The sequence below is a fragment of the Gorilla gorilla genome, chromosome 23, assembly GCF_029281585.2.
Source record: "Gorilla gorilla gorilla isolate KB3781 chromosome 23, NHGRI_mGorGor1-v2.1_pri, whole genome shotgun sequence".
NCBI classification, from domain to species: Eukaryota; Metazoa; Chordata; class Mammalia; order Primates; family Hominidae; genus Gorilla; species Gorilla gorilla.
The window spans coordinates 20071983-20090443 of record NC_086018.1 but is presented as its reverse complement, the minus strand read 5'-3'; positions in this window follow the sequence as shown (position 1 = coordinate 20090443).

Here is an 18461-nt window from a genome sequence, read left to right as displayed (position 1 = left end):
TCTCTAAACTGTGAGGAAATGGGGGTGCCCACCCCATGGAAACCCCTGCTGTGTGTTGTTGGTCTCCCATCTCTTCAGCTGCAGCCTTGTCCCATCCCCACCCCCACCCTTCATGCCGAAGCATCTGCAGCATCAAATCCCTTGAGCACATTAGTCATTCTAGGTCATTCAGGGGCACACGTGGGAGGGGCCTGTGGAGGAAACAAGGAGCAATGGAGCCACAGTCCGCTGCTCCCAATCCTGCCCTTCCCACTCATGAGCAGGTGACTTGTCCTTTTCAGCCTCTGGTTCTCAGCCTGAGAACTGAGGACCACAGGGTCCACCCACTGCCCATGCAGAGGATCTACAGAGAGATGAGTGTGAGGTGGAAAATGAAAGCTTCTAAAATGGGTCATTTCTAGCCTAGTAAGAGCCTTTTTTTATATATAGACTTCATACTTATCTAAAGATTTCAGACCGAGCGTGATAGCTCACGCCTGTTATCCCAGCAGTTTGGGAGACTGAGGCAGGAGGATCGCTTGAGGGCAGGAGTTCAAGACCAGACTGGCCAACATGGCAAAACTCCACTTTTACTAAAAATACAAAAATTAGCCAGGCATGGTGGTGCGTTCCTGTAATCCAAGCTACTCGGGAGACTGAGGCAGGAGAATCACTTGAACCCGGGAGGCAGAGGTTGCAGTGAGCCAAGATTAGGCCACTGCGCTCCAGCCTGGGTGACAGAGCAAGAGAGCAAGACTCTGTAAAAAACTATATATATATGAAACATATGTATGAAACATATATGAAACATATATATGCAATATATATATGAAACATATATAGGCAATATATATGAATATTGCATATATATGTTGCAATATATATATGAAACATATACATGAAATGTATATGAAACATGTATGACATATATATGAAACATGTATGACATATATATGAAACATGTATATGAAACATATATATGAAACATGTATATGAAACATATATATGAAACATGTATATGAAACATATATATGAAACATGTATATGAAACATATATATGAAACATATATATATGAAATATATATATGTTTCATTCAACTTTATCTTTTATTTTTTTCCTCATATTACAAAGAAGTGTTATTTCTGCTTTCTGGGTTTTCTTCCATCTCACTATATCCACAAGCTACAATAAACCAACTTTTTGGCTGGGCATGGTGGCTCACCCCAGTAATCCCAGCACTTTGGGAGGCCGAGGCAGGTGGATCACCTGAGGTGAAGAGTTCCAAACCAGCCTGACCAAGATGATGAAACCCTGTCTCTACTAAATACAAAAAACTGGCTGGGTGTAGTGGTGCACGCCTGTAACCCCAGCTACTTGGGAGGCTGAGGCAGGAGAATCGCTTGAACCTGGGAGGCGGAGGTTGTAGTGAGCCAAGATTGTGCCATTGCACTCCAGCCTGGGCAACAAAAGCAAAACTCCATCTCAAGGAAACAAAAAACAAAAACAAAAGCCAAAAACAACTTTTCTTAATCAAGGAGCACATAAGAAACACAGGGGCCGGGTGTGGTGGCTCATGCCTGTAATCCTTCACCTTGGGAGGCTGAGGCGGGTGAATTGCTTGAGCCCAGAAGTTTGAGACCAGCCTGGCTGGGCAACATAGTGAGACCTCATCTCTATTTTTAAAATTAAATTTAAAAAGATAAATAGGGTAAACATAGAACCAATGTGAAAATATTTCTCCCTGTTTCTTTCCTCAAATCACTTTTAAAACTCTTTCATCTTTTGATGTTTTCCACTGCCTGTGATTCAGATTGATTTAATTTTCACGTTTAGAATATTATTACTGTTTTCAGGTTCCATTTCGGATGCAGTGGCATATACCACCTTTTCTCCAAGCCCAGCTGTAAAACCTGGGACAGAATCCATGGAGCATCAATTTGATTACTTGGAAAACCAAATCACTGGAGGCAAACTAGGGGAGATACCAGCACTTTTAGTAAAATCAAACCAGCAGAGAGCTTCCCATTTTCCCCCAGTGTCCTGTGGCCTGCACTCAGGGCAGACCAATACCTGGAAGGGGTACCAGTGTGCAGCCACAGAAGTTCCAGAAGAAGCTCCACTGTTCTGGTTTGAAGATGAGAAAGGAAACCCCTAGTGCTCAGGGCAAATTTGAAATGTCCATGTTTTCCTTTTCTTATGTTTGTTCTTCTCTCCATTCTACATGATCCAGCCTCCAGGAAATTCTTCGTGGTGACAGCAGGGACAGTAGAGACTGTGTGGACTTTCTTTTCTCATCTTTGGAGCTGATTTCCAAGAGAGTGGCACTTAATTCCCTTACTTCTGTTACTCTTTGTCCTCTTGGTGTTTGGTGTGGACACGGACTCAGTTGCAGGAAGTGCACAGCACCGCAGGCTAATTAAAGTCACCGTTTTTTCACCAGAAGACCAAAAGGGAAAGTCTGGGGAACCATAAATAATGGGCAGACTGTGGAGAGAAATAAGTTTGAGGGGAAAAAACCCTGTAAATTCCTTATGAAATCTTGGGCACAACTCTGAGCTACGTGTGCATGGATCTGATCCAAAATAGAATAAAAAAGACTCAGGGAACAGAATCAAGGAAGAGACCTCGGACCAGATCCCAGATGACCACTGTGGAGTGATCCAGGCACTCTGTTTCCCAGGGACCAAAGGCAGAGCTGGGGACTGTTTATTCCCACTCAATACCTTCTAGGTTCTCTCAGTTAGAATGACCCTCAAATACCTCTGTCCTCTTTCTATGCAGTGCTCTGAGGCTGGGGGCTGAGGCTATTTATTAGCCTTTCTAGAAACGAACATATTGGGACACAACATATTTTGGACACTCCACTCCCCACTTCTCCCTTAGAAGGGTCTCAGGAGGAAGCAGCCCATGGAACTTCATACACTCCCTGGTTAAACCACAGCAATTCCCTTCCCCAAATCCAAGCCCTTGCTGCCCCCTGGTGGCCTCAGATGGAGGCGCCCAAGCCCCAGGGAGGCAGCTGAGTGGAGCTGGAAATCCCTGTCCTGCTCCTGCCCCTTCCCGTTCCTTCCCCTCTCAGCTCAGGACCAGGCCTCCTGGTCCCTTCAAATCCCCCCCAGGCTCCTGGCCCTTGGTCCTCTGGCTTCCTCCAGGATGGGATGCACCTTCTGCCACACCAGGGCGCCCAGACCCTCCCCGGCAGAACCTCTTAGCTTGTCCCAGGGCAGCCTAGTCACAGCGTTAGTGCACCTGAGGCAGCTCTAGAGGCTCAGGGTTACAGAAATATTGTTAGATGGTAAATAAAACCAACCCCAGGAGGAAGGCTGAATGAGAAAAATGGTATGAGGAGACATTGATCAGCTCATCAAAATGGTTTGAAAGAAAGACTAGTTCTAGTTCATGAAGGACAAAGAGCACAGTCAGACTTGAGAACAACTGAATGGACAGCCAGAGGTGAGTTTTTGAATTTGAGGACATGGGAGAAGGGTCAGGGGTCAGGCTGGGGCTAAGGGTTCCAGCTCCAGGGGCCTCTCATTAGACATTAAAGTGATAAGCGGCCCGGCGCAGTGGCTCACGCCTGTAATCCCAGCACTTTGGGAGGCCAAGGTGGGCGGATCTTTTGAGTCCAGGAGTCTGAGACCAGCCTGGGCAACATGGCAAAACTCTGTCTCTACCAAAAAAATTTTAAAAATTAGCCGGACATGGTGGTGCATGCCTGTGGTGGTCCCAGCTACTAGGGAGGCAGAGGTTGCAGTGATCCAAGATCATACCACTGCACTTCAGCCTGAGTGAGAGAGGGAGACCCTGTCTCGAAAAAAGAAAGAAGGAAAAGAAAAGACAAAAAGATAGGTGTAACCCCCACCCAATAACTCAGTTTTCTTTCTCTCTATGAAGTTCTAGAACTCTCAGCATCCCTCCAGTTCAATTCAGATTGACTCTTGCTTTTCCAAAATAAATATCTTGCTAATCTGCCTCCAAAAAATTTTTTTGGTTATAGGAAAAATTTTAAGTGTACATGTAAGTTAAGTAGAAATATCACCTAAATTCTCACAAACCTATGAAACTATTGTTTCATTTTAGGAACCATCCCTCCAGATTTCTTGCCATACTTAAATGTGATGTTTACAAATATGAATTATGTATCTTCCAGAAGGATGAACATATAGTAAGTTTTGTTCATTTTTCTATCTCTAGCCATAAAAGGTTATTTGGCATATAGTAGACCTTTGGTTAATATTACTGGAAACAATTAGTGATGTATAAATTGAATCAAGGTAACTAAATATATATGATTTTACGTAAATAGGATCATATTATACAATCAGGTTTATGAATTGCATTTTGTACCCAAATATTACAGACATCATCATCTTGTTACTTGTATCTTGTCTGTCTTCTCCAAAAAATCCCCATGAGTCCAAACAAAGCACTTTATGTGTTTCCCTCAAACCTGTTGCTCTCCCATCTGTCTCTGTCTTAATAAAAGAAAGTAGTAGCCACGCCATTGACAAAGTCAAACTTCCAGGAGTCAACAACTCTTTGCTTCATGCCCCATATTCAATCCAAGAGCCAACCTGCCAACTCTAATGGTGAATCTCCCAGTCACTCTCCATGACTCTACATGGGACAAGCTTCACTCTCTTGTGCCCAGACAAAGGCCATAAAATGCTCTGCCTACTTCAATTTTTCTTCCATAAATTTCATACACCATGAATGTTAAATTTCATTCATTTAACACATCAATCACTTCATGTAAAAATGATGGAAGATCTTCAAATAAATTCTCTTTTCATTAACAAAAACATCCAGCCATTTGCCTCTGCTTTCAAGTGATCAGTCTGCACATGATCTGTTGGCTGCCTATAACTCCCCTCTCATCTCCTTCCTCTCTTTCCCCAGTCCCACTGGATTTCTTTCTGTTCTTTCAATTATCAAGGTTCTCTCTACCTCAGGGCCTTTGCTCAGGCCATTCCTCTGACTGGAATTATCATATCTTCATGTGTTGCATGCCTGCATCCTACTGAGGACACACAAATGCACCCAACAATCCACTCAATAATACCTGCTTGTTGAATGAATGAAGGAGACAACTTAAGTAGGAAGGCTAAGCTATTGGCCTCACCCAAAGAGTCTCCAAGCAACATTTAGGCATGTTAGAAAAAAAACTTCCCAGAAAGGTCTGATAGTGGATACCAATTAGACAATTAGAAATAAGTGTGGTTTTTTGTTTTGTTTTTTAGAGATGAGCTCTCACTATGCTACCCATGCTGGTCTTGAACTCCCGGCCTCACAGTCCTCCAGCCTCAGCCTCCTTAGTAGCTGGGATTATAGGCAAGCACCACAACTCTGCTAGAAATAGGTTTTGATGCAATTATCTGTTCCTTTAGCAAACGTCACACTCAGTGCACTGTTTTTACCCTCTTGCTCACTCTCTGCAGTCATCCCATGACTTAGAGGAGGAAGAGGCATGGGATCTGATCTTTCCCACTTTATCCTTTCCTGAAAAACACAATTGTGGTTGCGGAGAAAGCGGAGGACTTACTCATCCCTGCTCTGAATGGGGAGGGTGAGGAACGGATTCCAGCCAAGCTGGGAAATATCCAACATCTTCCTTCACAAGGACCAAAGGCAAGGCAGGGGACCTCTCATTCCTACTCAGCCTCTCCAAAGGGTGGATGCTCACACATCTTTCTCACTGTCCTCAGCCCCTACAGGGGCCTGAGACTGAGGCCTGGGGATGTTTATTGGCCTAATCAGAGAAGGCACTGAGTGGAGACAAAAGCCTTGCAAGTTCATCCCCTTTGGAGTCCCTGGAGAGAACAAAGCTCTTGGGACCGCCTACAAGTAGGATAAACCCCAGTAGTACCTTGGGGCCATTAGAGTCCTCAAACCCATACCCTTCCTGTCCCCTGGTGGCTTAGATGGGAGGTTCTAGTCACAAGAACAACTGAAGGAGGCCCAGTCATCCGTGTTCTGCTTCCTCTGCACCCTTCCCCCTTTCCCTCCCAAATCTAAGTTTGCTCCTTCTCCCTCCCCTTGTTTACCCTTCTGATCTATGCAGTGCTCCCTCCCTGGTTCCTCACCCCAGAATGGAATGTGTCACCTGCCATGCCTGCTGGCCCAGGTTCTCCAGGCAAAGGGCCATTCGCTTGCCTCAGGGACCCCAGTCCACAGGTCGCTGCTTGGGAGGTAGGTCTCAGTTCCAGGCCAGAGAAACATTGGATATAAATTGAAGACAACCCTGGTAGTAGGACTGGAGGAGAGAAATGAGACAAAGAAACCCTTTTAGAGTCTCAAAATGTTTGAAATAAAACTTCAGGAGGGAAGAGAGAGAGATCAGGCTGGATTGAGGCTATTCCAGGGCCCACATAAAGAATCTTCCTTCTCAGCAAGTGGGAAGATGTTGGACAATGCTCAGAGGAAGCTTGACCCAAGGGTCTAGATCCAAGGACCTCTCATGCGAGTGGAGTTCTGTTTGAATACACGAGATTCTGGGTCCTCCTTTTGCTGTCACCAGTGTCCATCTTTGGAGTCACAAATCAGAGCAGTTCACTAACCTGGAGTGAGGTCTTCCACCCATGGGATGATGCATGATTTCCGTATGTTTTTCTACAAAGACTTGGAAGCAGCGTATAGTAGATTGAATGGCTCCTCCAAAGATACCAGGTGTAATCATTTAGAGGTCTTTGTATTTAGTCACTCAGTTATGGTTTGGTCATTTATCACAGCAACTACAGTGAATTAATCCTTGGGGTAAATATCCTACTCTGGAATGACTAGACATTGCAAGTTGGGCTCTTTCAGAAACTTGTTAATGGGGTTTGACCCTTCTTCCTTACTTCCCTCTGAAAATATAGATTAAAAGCTAGGCCGGAAGCTATGGCTCATACCTGTAATCCCAGCAATTTGGGAGGCTGAGGCAGGAGGATCACTTGAGGCCAGGAGTTCGAGACTACTCTGCATAACCTAGTGAGACCCCCCCCATCTCAACAAAGCAATAAAAAATAAGCTAAAAAGATTAGAAGCTGTCCCTTTCTTGGTGGCTTATGCATCTTGCCCCGAGAGGTGCCATGCTATACTGACTGACTCCATCATTCAATGTCAGGTGCCTTGCTGCCACTTCATCTTTTGCCACACACCTGGCTCCTATGCTTAAGCCCTGACAATGTGACACTATCACTGCATGGTCCTTCCATCCGTATTGCTATCAACTTCCTTACCAGCTTCCCCTGCTGGCCTGGTCTAGAGAACTACCCACTGAGTTTCTCAAGGATGCTGGATTTCTCTCACCAGTGCACCGCTTATCAATCAATTACAGACTGCAGTCCCCAGGCCCTCCTGAGAATTCTCTCACTTGGGGAGATGTCCATGAGCACCTGGTATTGCCTTTCCAGCTAAGCACTCTCAGAACCCTTCTCTCTCTCTCCCTCTCTCTTTCTTTCGTTTTCTTTCCTTCTTTCCCTCTCTCTCTCCCTTCCTTCCTTTCTCTGTTTCTCCCTCTTTCTTTTCTTTTTTCTTTCTCTCCTTCCTTCCCTTCCTCCCTTCCCTTCCCCTTCCTTCCTTTCTTTCTCTCCCTCTCTCTCTTTCTTTCTCTCTCTCTCTCTCTCCCTTTCTTTCTTTTTTTCAGGGTCTCACTCTGTCGCCCAGGCTGGAACAGCTGGCTACAGTCTTAAACTCCCCAGGCTGAAGCAATCCTCCTACCTCAGACTCCCTAGTAGCTGGGACTACAGGAGTGTGCCACCATGCCTGACTAATTTTTTTTAATCTTTTGTACAGACAGGGTCTCACTATATTGCCCAGGCTGGGCTTGATCTCCTAGCCTCAAGCCATTCTCCCACAGTGGCCTCCCAAGGTGCCGGGATTATAGGCATAAGCCACCACACCTGGCCTCCCAGGACCTTTTGATTCCTCTCCCACCATCTGCCACAGCACGTCTGGCATTATGACCTTGCTTGGTACGGACCATTGCTTTCTCTGTCCTCCTAAGTGCAATCCTTGCGGCGGGCTTGCAGAACGCCTCAATGTCTTTGCTAGGGGGTTAAAGCCTGCGTCCCAGGAGAGTGCTTCCAGCAGATAAACCCTCCCCAATCCAATCTTAGGTTTTGCACTTTGATCTTACACCCTCAGAATCCAGCTCCATACACACTCGCCTGGGGCCCACTGCACGTGTTGGCTGGTTCTGGAGCTCCTTAGTCCTGCAGCAGGTCTATCACATTCCTTGCCAGGTTTCTTTGTGACTCAATTCTAGTTATTGGTCCATTGGTCTTAATAGGAGGAGGTGGCAGATTTCTGGGGACACTTGTGGTGGTGAACACAATCTCACAGGTCAGAGGTCTCTGCATCATCTTCAGGCAAAAGGAAGGGAGACATGGTCTTCAATGAGTAAGGGAGGGCCACTTCTGCAGGTTTGGAAAATTCAAGGACATCAAGATTTTCAGGTGCGTGAATCCAGATGGCCTCATCCCGTGACTCAGTACCCCACTGTTACCCTGTCAGGGTCCTGATTGTCTGCTACACTTAGGATTAAGCTCTGGGCTTCAGTCTTCCCTGCCCTCTGTCCAGGCAGATGGGCATATGACATCTGCTCAGGCAGCAAAGGCTGAGGCCCAGAGGAAGGCTCAGGCCCAGAGGGAAGGGAAGGCTCAGGCCCAGAGGAAGAGTGCAAGCCAAAAAGCTTTTCCAGCCCAAGAGGATGCTTTTTTTCAGCCCAGGGGGAAGCTTTTTGGCTTGCGCTCTGATGGAGTTAAAAATGTACCAGTCTATGGATTAACAAAATGTGGCACATATACACCATGGAACACTATGCAGCCATAAAAATTGATGAGTTCATGTCCTCTGTAGGGACATGGATGAAGCTGGAAACCATCATTCTCAGCAAACTGTCACAAGGACGAAAAACCAAACACTGCATGTTCTCACTCATAGGTGGGAATTGAACAATGAGAACACATGGACACAGTGGGGGAACATCACACACCGGGGCCTGTTGTGGGGGGAGGAGGGGGAGGGATAGCATCAGGAGATACACCTTGTGTTAAATGACGAGTTGATGGGTGCAGCACACAAACATGGCACATGTATACATATGTAACTAACCTGCACGTTGTGCACATGTACCCTAAAACTTAAAGTATAATAAAAAAAAAAGAAAAGAAATAAAAAAGTACCAGTCTAGCAAATTGACTATTTAAGTAAAAGGCACTTGAAAACACCAGTTGCAAAAAGATCATTCTGCCATTTTCTGTTTCTTAAAAGCAGAAGACGAAAGTCCCATGTGAAAAACCCTGTCCCTCCCTATGCTAGAAAGAAAAGCAACATTCTTATCCTCAGGGACGAGAAGTCAAAACTGAGATACTGCTGAACAGACCTTATTATAATAACTTTTATCTTTTAAGCAAAATCAGTGTGGACTGGGAAAATTTCAGGAAGCCTCAAAAAGATTTTCTCTTCTCAGCAGCTGGGAAGAAGTTAGATGGGGCTCAAAGGAATCTCAGCCCAAGAAACCTGTCATCAGAGTGGAGTCCTATTTGGATACACCAGATTCTGGGGCTTTTTTCCCCACATATTTTAGTTGTTTCTTCACAACTGACTATTCTTTGACCAATTCCTTATATAAGTAACTGACTCTAACTGCTTCTTTGGGTCTTCATTTCCTTGTGAGGGCTCCTGTGCCATGTGAAACTTGTATTAAGTAAATTTGTATGTTTTGTCTCCTGCGAATCTGTTTTATGTCAATTCTTGAGCCCAGCTGGTACCCTAAGAGGATGGAGCTGGAGCCTTGTTGCCCCACAACTTCTAGTTTTTCATTGCTAATTAATCATTCCAGCATTTCATCTGTTGCAAATCATCAATCACACTTAGCATCAGCGCTACCACACTGTTCCAACAGAGAAAGCTGTGGAATTGGTTCCTTTAATGTTCTGTTTTCTTCACGTCTCTCAAATGTCTGACTCATGGTCCTGCTTTTTCACTTCCTCCTATAGGTAAATCATCCCTATTCACCACTGGTAAAAAGTTTACACACTGCATTGCTCCACCATGGTAGGGGCTATATGCGCATCTACCCCCCGCGCCCCTACCTCCAACTCCCCCATATTGGGGTCTCCATTGCTCCAGAATCCCATCTCTCAGTGTCTCCTTTCATAGACATTCCTGGTCCTAAGATAACTCAGGACTGTCCTGTTTTAGCACTGAAAGATCTATGTCCTGGGAAAACCTTCGGTACAGGGCAAACAGAGACAATTGGTAATCTCCCAGAAACAATGGTCACAAGCTGGGTCTCCTGGAAACAGAAGTTAAGGCGGAGATGAGCACACAGAGTTTTATTAGGGAGTGCTTTGGGCATCGCCTGGAATCTGCCTGGTGAGCAGATCCCTCCAGGGTAGGCAAGTTCAGGAGAGCATTTGCAGGTGAGGGCTGACTTCTGGCTGCATCACACTTTTGTCCTGACAGGGGATCTGGGACATTGGCCTTGACATTGGCCCATCAGCAAATGGCAGATTTCACTTTCCTCAATCAATGAGCTGGGAATAAGAAGTCCTGTGGAGTGTGAAGCATATAAAGCATTTCCAATAAAATGCCTAACACATTTAAAACTTACAAGCATGTGAACTGCTGCTCAGTTGGGGAAAAGCCTCAGATATTTGATGGAAGGGACTTCAAAGATCCTGTGTCTTTGGTTTCAGGCATGTTTTGAAATCAGCGTGTCATCAGAGGAAGAATAACATCAATAAAATACCTGTAGGTAAATAACTGGACCAGAAGCCCGCTAGACTGGAGGTGTGTGCTGGATTAGGGCCCAGCCTCCATCACCTGTGGTCCACAAGGGAAAGCACTAGAAGGTGCCAGGTAGTTCCTGAAGGAAGTAAACAGATGGTTTCTCATATGTAATCAGTTATTACCAGAAGATTTTTAGGCATTCCAAGATGCAGGAATCACCATCCTATTTGATTTTTTCTTGAAGAATTTTCCTACACAATCAGTCATAAATAGACACAAGCAGCATGGTTGATGCAAATTAGGAGACAAAATGATAATTTGCAATAGATATAATGTATCACCTATAACCAAAGTTAATATACTGGAGAATGTACAAAAATAATTTCCTGCATACCAAGGTTTACCAGTGAGGGGCAAGGAAGCCTTGCACAGTACAAATCAGAATGGTACCATATATAGAGAAGATGTCAAAATGTGTGGTACCTTAGCTATATCAGATTCCCATTGTTGCTATAACAAGTTGTCAAAAACTTAGGGGCTTAGAATAACAGCAATTTATTTTCTTACAGTTCTGAGAATCTAAAATCCAAAAGAAGGCTTACAGAACTGAAATAAAATTATCAGCAGGACTGGTTCCTTCTGGAGGTCCCAGGGGAGAATCTGTTTCCTTGACTCTTCCAGCTGCTAGATACTGCTGGCATTGCTTGGCTTGTAGCAGCATCATCCAACTGCTGTTCATGTCTCCCTTTCTGTCCTCAAATCTCCCCCTGCCTCCCTCTCGAAAGGACATCTGTGACTACATTTAGGGCCCATTGCATAATCCAGTATAATGTCTCCCTCAAGATCCTTAATTACATCTGCAAAACCCCTTTTCTCATATAAAGTAATGATATAGCTTGGATATTTGTCCCCTCCAAATCCTATGTTGTGTTCTGTGCTCCCAGAGGTTAAGAAAAAGAAAAAGAACCATCCTGGCTAACACAGTGAAACCCCGTCTCTACTAAAAATACAAAAACAAAATTAGCCGGGTGTGGTGGCGGGTGCCTGCAGTCCCAGCTACTAGGGAGGCTGAGGTGGGAGAATGGCATGAACCAGGAAGGCGGAGCTTGCAGTGAGCTGAGATCATGCCACTGCACTCCAGCCTGGGCGACAGAGCGAGACTCCAAAAAAAAAAAAAAAAAAAGGAAAAGAAAAAGAAGGTGGGAAGTTTTGGGATCATGGGGGCAAATCCCTCATGAATAGCTTGGTGCCCTCCCTGCGGAGATCAGTGAGTTCATTCATGAGAGAGCTGGTTGTTTAGAAGTATGTAGCACCTCTCCTCTCCCTCTTGTTCTGCCTTTTGCCATGTGATGCCTCCTCCCCCTTCCACCAAGATTGAAAGCTTTCTGAGGTCCTTACCAGAAACAGATGTGGGCACCATGCTTCTTGTACAGTCTGCAGAACACTGAGCCAAATAAACCTCTTTTCTTTATAAATAACCCAGACTCGGTTATTCCTTTACAGCAATGCAAAACGGACAAAGACAGGCAGTATTCACAAGTCCCAGGAATTAGGACCTGAATATCATTGAAAGCCATGACTCAGGCTACCCTACCAGCCTTCAAGTCTTACTGAGGCACAGACAGAAAACATTCTGAGGTGTTGTTCCCAGGATGCTTTGCACAACAGCACACTGACATATTCCAGAAACAAAAGCTGTCCATATCTAATTTTTAAAAGCCACTGTAGTATGATCTTTCTGTCCTCCTTTTCTTGAAAAACCATTCTAGACTAAATATTCGTGTCCCCCCAAAATTCATATGTTGAAACCTAACCCCTAATGTGATGGTATTTGGAGGTAGGGCCTCTGGGAGATGATTAGGTCATGAGACCGAAAGTTTTGAGAACCGCTGATCTAGGAAAGATATTTACCAAAAAAGAAAGAAGAGGAGAGGCAAGAGAAGGAAGAGGAGGAAGAGGAGGCCATCCTAGCTCCCCCGGTATCTCACACTAGTAATGGTCAGTATGCAGCAATGACTGCTTTCTCTACTCATTCGCAGTTGGTTCTCTTAGATTTAACAGCCAAATCAACCATAAGTGCAGATATTCATTTCTGTCTCTTCCATTGTAAAACTGTCTTTTATTTCTTTTTACTGTCTTATTTTTGAATTTGCTGGAATAATTTTTGATATCAGCATGCAGTATGCTGTCCACTGCAAATAGACAAAGAGTGTAGAGAAACACAAGACATAAGTATCATCACTGAAATATATTTTTAATAGGATAGGCCAAACCAAGCAGAGACCATGGGTCCAGGCAGGGAGTGAGAAGAAATGGGGGTGGTGGGTTTTCCCAAGGGGCCTCTCCACAGTGGAGACCAAGAGACACTACTCCATCCCTTGGCTCTAAACCTAGATCTGCACACCCATCTAATAGCATCTGAACTGTCATCAGCTCTGCCATTTCATTATTGTGGTTTATGCTTGGAAAATCTGCTTTCTAGAACACCACTAAAAATCGATGAATAAAATGACAGAGTGTCTTAAAAAGTAAAGGATGTCTTCTTAACTTCTGAATAGAAAGCACAAGTCTTCTCTGTATAATTAGAATCTCCTCCCCTAGTCCTGACTGCACACAATTACTGAGGATGTACCCTATGGTGACCCCAAATGAGTCATACCCTTGCACAATCTCTTCACTTGAATTCAAGAAGAACCTGTGATTTGCTTCTAACCAATAAATATGGCAAAGGTGATGGAATATCTCTCTTTTCATTAGGTTACATTAAATGGCAAAAGAGCTATGGGTGACCTCTAGGAACTCTAGGAGCTTCGGGCACTGACGGCAAATAGCCCCCCAAAACCTTGGCTTCAGTCATACAGCAGCAAGGAAGTGAGTTCTGCCAGTAAGTTTGGAAACAGATTCTTCCTCAGTTGAGCCTCCAGATGAAAACACAGCGAAGCCAATGACCTGATTTCAGGTTGGGAAGACCCTGAACAGATGACTCAGCTAAGCTGATCCCAGACTCCTGATCCAGGAAAACTGGGAGATCATAAATGGGTGTTATTTTAAGGTGCTAGGTTTGCAGAAATTTGTTACACAGCAAGAGAAAACTAAAACCTGGATCATCTCGGTCACTTTGGTCAGATCCAGGTGGAGACAAGGTAAGGAGAGAGACCTCGATCACTGAGTACAGGAATACCTGGGCTCACACTGATGCACATCTTCAAATGAGGTGGCCCCTGAGTTGTCTCAGTGCAATAAGAAGCTGTTGTTCTTCCTCCAACCTTGCCACTGAAGAGGGAGACCAAGTCTGCATTCAGAGGCCATTCACTGCACAGAGGGAGGAGGGAGCTTTTATTTTCATTTTCACAAAGCCAAGTCCCCTGGGAGATGGTTTCTCTTTCCCACATCATTATAAAGAGCAATGAGAGTTGCATAGGGTCCCATTCCTGAAGCGTCCACCCCCTTGGGATGATGAGCAGAAATGAAAGCAAACACCACCATCTGACTGCCTGACTGGTGTGAAGCCCCGTGACACTGGTCACTCATGGCAGATTTGGTCTCTGTTCCCCGTGGACTTGGAGCACATGTGGGTAAAAGTGCTATGGTTGTCCCAGAACAAACAGTGACTGTCAGGCCCATCTTCAGGCTAGAGGCCAAAGATGGCCAGGAAGGCCGTGTTGCCAGACCTAGAGACTGAAAATCAAGCTGGGACCCCCTAAGGGTTGAGAATGGACATAATAAATGAGGAGTGTGGGGCCAGTTCCTGGGCACTGTAGGTACCAAGAGATATGGTTAGAACCCTCAATGTCACTGCTGCTTCCAGTGCAGAAGATGGTGACTGTTTACCCCAAGTCCCAGACACTGAGGAAGGCTGAGTCAAGGCTGAGCCAAGGCCCCTGAGAAGAGAAAGAAATGCAGAGGGGGATTAACTCAGAGCATGACCCCAGGTAAACTCTACTGGTTCTCTCCACCTGGAGAGAGGAAGAGTCAACCCAGGTGCCCAGGTGCTCTTCCTTGAGGACTCTTGCCTGTGCTGTGAGGGAGAATGGTTTCAAACAGCAGAAGTCAGACCATGGTGGAGAAGCCCCAGAGCTGCCTTCTGAGACCCCAGCACTGGGACAGGACACTTAAGGCTCTGTTAGCCCTTTCCATGTCCTGAGATGCAAGAGGATCCTCCCTGAAAATCTGCCTCCTGAGCACTGACAATTCTTAGCTCTTCCTTTGCTCCAAGCCCTGGAGGCCTATACCCAGGGGAGTGTGCAGATGCTCTGGCCCAAGCTGGAAGCATGTGAAGGGCATAAATCCTCTTCCAAAGTTGCTTTGAGGCTGGATTGGCAGAACAGAGATGCCAAGCACCATCCATCAGTGAGCACCTGGATTTCTAGTGTGTTCCCTGACCCAAACACCTCATCTTCCCTTCCTCTCACATACCTGGGGAGGATCCTCCTGCCCTCTGTACACCCAGGAGGCCTGAATCTGGGGTGGAATCATGCTGCTCCCTACCTGAAGGCTCCTGCCTTTCCCTCTGAGCTCATTCACAGCTAGCCCCAAAAGAATTTTTTTTTAAGACAGAGTCTCATTCTGTTGCCCAGACTGGAGTGCAGTGGTGCAATCTTGGCTCACTGCAATCTCTGCCTCCCAGGTTAAGCAATTCTCTTGCCTCAGCCTCCCGGGTAGCTGGGACTACAGGTGTGCACCACCATGCCAGGCTAAGTTTTGTATTTTTAGTAGAGATGGGGTTTCACTATGTTGCCCAGGCTGGTCTCGAACTTCTGACCTCAGGTGATCTGCCTGCCTCAGCCTCCCAAAGTGCTGAAATTACAGGCATGAGCCACCGCACCTGGCCTCCAAAAGAATTTTCCAAAGTGGTGATTCTCCCATTAGGACACACGGTCATGGGAACGTAGGCAAGCCACTCTGAATTCTCTCCAAGACCTTCCACTGTGGCCTGTTGTGCATCTGCAGAATCCTGCAGCAGATTGGGAATCAGGGGCCATTTCAAACATGTGTTATTAAGTCAGGAGCCCAGTATGCACTAAGTGTCGTGGGAGCACAGCCAGCCAGTGTGACCCCACGCTGGGGGCAAGGAGCCTTGCACCAGGACTACACAGCCTGAGTTCCTTCTTGACTTGACCACTTTGTCTTGGACCTGTGGTTTGCCTTTTCTTACTGTCAGTGTCTTCACCTAAAAAAACACAAAAACAGCAGTAAAGTTCACAAACTCCTTGCATTCGCCTGCTTAGAAAATCAAAAGGCAAATTGTTTCCATTAATCAGCAAGGTCTCTATGATTTTTATTCCCAGAATGGTTAGGTTGAGAGTGCTGGTCCCTTCAACTCCAGGTTTATTTTAGGTGGTCATAGAAAAATACATATTTTTCTCTCTCAGTTCTCTATCTCACCCGTGCAAAGGTTAGTCCCGACTCAGCCTCTCTCACTTCCAGGAGCAGAGCAGAACAGACTGTCAAATGCGTCCCCATCCCTTGCTTCCCTCATTGCAGTCTTAAAGTATCTCTTGTCATCACTCTAATTCAGCGCAGGTTGACTCTCACTTTCCAAAATGAAGATACCTCTATTTTCATTGCCAATCAAGGAAAAAAAAATCATATGTTTATGAACTGAGTGTTTGCGTCCCCCCACCACAAATTCATATGTTGAAGCCCTAATCCCCATTGTGGCTGTATGTGGAGATGGGGCCTCTAAGGAAGTAATTAAGATTAAGTGAAGTCACAAGGGTCGGGTTCTCATAACTTTCAGCATCCTTATAAGAAGAAGCACCCATGCTCTCTCTCCACACATGCGCACAAAGGGGTCACGTGAGCACAACGCAAAATGGCCTCAGCCTGTAAGCTAAGAGAAGATGCCTCAGAATGACACCCCCTTGCTGACACCTTGATTTTGGACTTCCCAGCCTCCAGAACTGTGAGAAATAAATTTTTGTTGTTTAATCCATCCAGTCTGTGATGTTTTGTTATGGCAGCTGAAGCAGTCTAATAAATGATAAAAAAAAAAAAGTTCAAGAGAATACAGAAAAGTATTTTATGACAAACAGTGTTATCATTTTAGTGACCATTTTCTGTACATGTTAGCCCACTTATCTAAGACATTCACAAATATGAATTACTGATATCCCAGGAACCTTGTAACTCCTACTCCCCATTTCAGGCCTAGCAGAGCCCCAGGAATATGGCATCTGATTGTAAAGAACTCGAAGCAATGAATGAGTGAATGTTATGGTCATACACAATTTTACATGAATAGAATTACATTAGACAATCATTCACGTGATCTGCATTTTTTTTCAAATATTGCAGACAGACATCATCAGTCATAAAAAAGAAGGGAATCTTGCCATTTGCAACAATACGAATGAACCTGGAGGAAATTATGTTAAGTGAAATAAGCCAGATGCAGAAAGACAAATACTGTACGAGCTAATAATATGTGGAATCTAAAAAGTGGAACTCTTTTGACATGGTTTGGTAATATAACAAATACAAAAAAAATTAAAGGAAAGGGAAAAAAGAAACACAAAAAGTGGAACTCATAGAGGCAGAGTAGAATGGTAGTTCCCAGGGGCTGTGGGTGGGAGGAATGAGAGATGTTGGTCAAAGGCTACAAAATTTTAGTTATAAGATGGTAAATCCTGAGACTCTAATATACAGCATAGTAACTATAGTTAATAATGCTATATTATTAATTGAAATTTGCTCACAGAGCACACACACGTTGACTACTGGGGTGAAAGATGTGTTAACTAATTTGATTAACCATCAAACAAGGTATACGTGGATCAATGTATATGAATTGTACACCTTGAATCCATACAATTCTTATTTGTCAATTATACCTCAAGAAACCTGGAAAAAAATCAAACATTACAGACATCTTATTGTATTTTCTGTGTCTTATCCAAAAAAAGCACCCGGAGCTCAGCAAAGCACTTGATGTTTGCCCTCACACTGTTCCTCTCCCATTCCAGTTGTCGACCAAAAGGAACCATCAGACAAAAAACACCTCCAAATTTGTTGAATTTATTCAGGAATTAGAATACAAAATTATACGCTGGGCATGGTGGCTCATGCCTGTAATCCCAGCACTTTGGGAGGTCGAGGTGGGAGCAACACTTGAGGCCTGGAGTTCAAGCCCAGCCTGGGAAACACAGTGAGACTCTCTCTACCAAAAAAAAAATTTTTTTTAATAAAGTAAATACACAAATTAGCTGGGCGTGGTGGTGCATGCCTGTTGTCTTAGCTACTCAGGAGGCTGAGGTGGGAGGACTGCTTGAGCCCGAGAGTTGGAGGCAGTGGTGAACTACGATTATGCACTACACTCCAGCCTGGGTGACAAAGCAAGACCCTGTCTCAAAAAATAAATAAATATAAAAATAAATATAAATTTACAAAAAAAAATTAAAAAAGAGAAAAAGCATTATAACCTAAGATGCTCAGCTATGGCAAGCCACATATGCATCTCAAGAGGGGAGGGCAAAGGGAAGGTTGTATTGGCAAAAAAAGAGATTTAAATAAGCTGCTTGCAAACAGTTCACTGGTTATGAAGACTCAAAACCACAGTTGGCATCAGTTTATTGGTGGAGACGCTGTGCCTAGGCAGGTGTTCTTTCAAAAGCATCTTATCTAAATTGTTGTGATCCCAAAACAGGAATGTCTTGCAGGGCTATTTCGAAAAGTCCCGAGACAGCCAACCCTTTTTAAAAATATAGATGGGGTCTTGCTATATCGCTCAGGCTAGTCTTGAATTCCTGGCCTCAGGGGATCC